The sequence below is a fragment of the Olea europaea genome, chromosome 5 (genome assembly GCF_002742605.1).
Source record: "Olea europaea var. sylvestris chromosome 5, O_europaea_v1, whole genome shotgun sequence".
Classification (NCBI taxonomy): Eukaryota; Viridiplantae; Streptophyta; class Magnoliopsida; order Lamiales; family Oleaceae; genus Olea; species Olea europaea.
The window spans coordinates 14,030,687-14,034,218 of record NC_036241.1 but is presented as its reverse complement, the minus strand read 5'-3'; positions in this window follow the sequence as shown (position 1 = coordinate 14,034,218).

The window sequence follows — 3,532 nt, the reverse complement described above, 5'->3', positions numbered from 1 at the left end:
TTTAGTTAACCATTTCTGAAATTCCCCTTGCACTATTCTTTGCTCCAATAAATATTTTAAGCTCCGCTGATCTGTTCTCACGATGAACGGACGTCCCAACAGATAATGTCGCCATTTCTGGATGGCTAGAACTACTGCCATTAATTCTCTCTCGTATACAGATTTGAGGCGCGTTTTGGCTGATAATACTTGACTGAAATACGCTATGGGTTGCTGGTTCTGCATCAATACAGCTCCAACACCATACCCAGATGCGTCTGCCTCGATAATGAAGGGTTTTGAGAAATCGGGGAGGGCCAGCACTGGTACTGACGACATGGCTCCTTTTAGTTTTTGGAAGGCCGTCTCCGCTTCTGCTGACCAACCGAAAGAGTCCTTCTTCAACTGCTGTGTAAGTGGCCATGATATTTATCCGTAACTGCCACAAAGCGGCGGTAGTAACCTGTTAATCCCAGAAACCCACGCAACTCTCTGATATTTCTGGGGGTTGGCCAGTTCATCATGGCCGAAATTTTGTCTGGGTCTGCGGCTACCCCTGTTGCTGAGACCAGGTGGCCTAAATATTCAATTTGTGGCTGAGCGAATTGACATTTCTTTGTATTCGCATATAGTTGATGAGAAGTCAAAATTTTGAAAACTTCTTCCAAGTGTTGAACATGTGCTGTCAAATCCTTGTTGTACACCAATATATCATCAAAAAACACCAATACAAATTTTCGCAAGTATTCGCGGAATACCTGATTCATTAAGGATTGGAAGGTGGCAGGCGCATTTGTCAAACCAAACGGCATTACCAAGAATTCATAATGCCCCTCATGCGTCCTGAAGGCTGTCTTATTCACGTCCTCCTTCCTTACACGAATCTGGTGGTATCCTGACTTGAGGTCCAGTTTGGAGAATATGGTCGCCCCATGCAATTCGTCCAATAATTCATCAATGACCGGAATAGGAAATTTATTCGGAATTGTTGCTTTGTTAAGGGCCCTATAATCAACACAAAACCTCCAGCCTCCATCCTTTTTCTTCACTAGGAGCACGGGACTAGAGAAAGGGCTCGTACTAGGTTGTATGGTTCCAGCCTCCAACATATCCTGGACCAGTCGTTCAATTTCCGTTTTCTGGAAGTGGGGATACCTGTATGGTCTCACATTAATTGGATTCGTTCCTTCCAGCAACCTGATGGCATGATCAACTTTTCTGATTGGTGGCAGTGATTTTGGCATGTCAAACACTGAGTTGTACTTCTGTAGCACTTGCTGTACTTCTTGAGGGGGAGGTTTACTTTCTGACTCTCCTGCTTCTGCCCCTAAACTTCTTAGCTCTACCAAAATTCCCCTGCCTTCTTGCATCAAGACTTTTACCATAGTTTTCAGAGATACCTCTGTGCGCCTGTGTTCTTGATTTCCCTTTAGTGTAACTACCTCCCCTCCTACTCGAAAACTCATCATAAGAAGCTTCCAATTTACTTCCATGCTGCCTAAGCTTCCCAACCACTGCATGCCTAAAATCACGTCGGTGTTACCCAAGTCTAGAGGTAAGAAATCTTCCACAATTTTTAGCCCCTGCATCTCCAGTATCACCCCTTTGCATATCCCTTTTCCCTTAACCGACATACCTGTCCCCATTACTATACCATAATTCGTGGTTGCTACAGTTGGTATCCCCAGCTGTTTGATTAATTCAGCTGAAATAAAATTATGCGTTGCTCCGCAATCCACTAACACAATCACCTCCTTACCTTCTATCACTCCCGTCAGTTTCATAGTACCTGGAGTGGACAGGCCCACCACAGAATTTAGGGACAGCTCCACCGTATCTGCTACCTCTAATGGGTCTCCTGTCGCCGCTATTTCTTCCCCTTCTCCCCCTTCATTTTCAGATTCGTATAACAGCAGCACCCACAGCTCCTTGTTTTTGCATTTGTGCCCAACGGTAAATTTTTCATCACATCGAAAACATAGACCCTTCTCTCTTTTGGCCTGCCATTCTGCATCGGTAAGTCTCCGAATCGGAGTCTCTCTTCTTGGAATGAACGGCTTCTCCCCCACCGTTACCGATCTGATTGGGAAAGAGTCGCTGCTTCTTGCTTCCCCTGGGTTGACAGCCGAAATGGGTCTTACAAGTCTTGGGCTCTGGGGATTTATAAAGGCCTTCATCACTTGGTTCCTTTCTTCCACTCTTTGGGCCGTTTCCATGATTCGGCCCAACCCAACTGGCTGGAGCAACCTAACCTCGGCCTTTATGTTAGGTTTGAGTCCGTTAATAAACGTACTCTCCAGTACTTCTTCAGGTAAGTCCACCAACGGAGCTGCTAATGTTTCGAAAGTCCGCCGGTACTCCTCCACAGACCTTTCTTGCCGGATGGCTAAGAATTTCTCGCATAGACTCCCCTCTTGTGTTGGTCTGAACCTTAGCAGAAGCTTCTGCCGAAATGAGTCCCAAGTTTTAAAGGGCTCCCTTGCCTCCGTCCATTGTAACCATGACAGGGCGCTCCCCTCGAGGCTCACTCCAACTGCCGCTAACTTCTCTTTGTCCGTCAGGCCATTAATCTCAAAGTATCTCTCTGCTCTGTATACCCACCCGTCTGGGTCATCTCCGTTGAAAATTGGCATTTCCAACTTACGTACACGCCTCCATTCTCCTCCCATCGTGCTTCGTTCAGCGGTGGCCATGGTACCTTCAGTGCTGGCTTCGCCTAACCCCTCCTGCCACTTCCCCATGTCTCTTGCTTTGCAATCCACCAAGGGCCCTTGGGGGATACTGTCGGATAATCCTTTCTCCATAGTGCTTCCTGTACCGTCTTCTTCCACCCCTTTGTTTTTGGCTGCCTTAGGAGCAGTGAAAGTGGCCATAGTTTTCTGGGTTTTCTCTACGGTCTGTGATATTTTTGCCATGCTCTGTGTGAGCTGGTCCACCAATTTCTCCAAGCCGCCTAGTCGTTGTAATTCTGATCCACCTCTCTTTCAATGGCGTCCACCTTGTTGTCTTTCTTCTGGGCCATCAGGAATCAACGTGCTCTGATACCAATTGATAAGATACCAACTGGAAGGAACAAGAGAATTTGTGAAATAATGGATTATTCGATTGAAAAACGGATGATTACAGGACTAAAAGAACATAAAGCCTGAAGAAGGCTATAAACAAGAACAACTCGACTCCTCTCTCAAAATAATTCTGCCTGTCTTTATGCCTAATCTCTCCCTTTATTTATAGTTGCTTCCTAACAGATTTTCCCACCTCTCAACAAACTACTATTTTCGTAACAAACTATCATGTGCTGCCCTCAACCGTTTCCAGATGGCTCTCCCAGCTTCCTGCCCCTTCTAGAATAGAAAAACCGAATGGGAGGTTTATCACTAAGTCCTTGTTTGATTTCCATTTTTCCCAAAATACATTTTTCTCTCACTCCTTTTCAAACCACACATTTTTCAATAAAATAATATTACGCGAAAATTCACAACTTTTCCTTATTTTTTAATCCACATTTTCCATTTATATGTTATTCCAAAATGCATTTTCCAATTTAATGGGC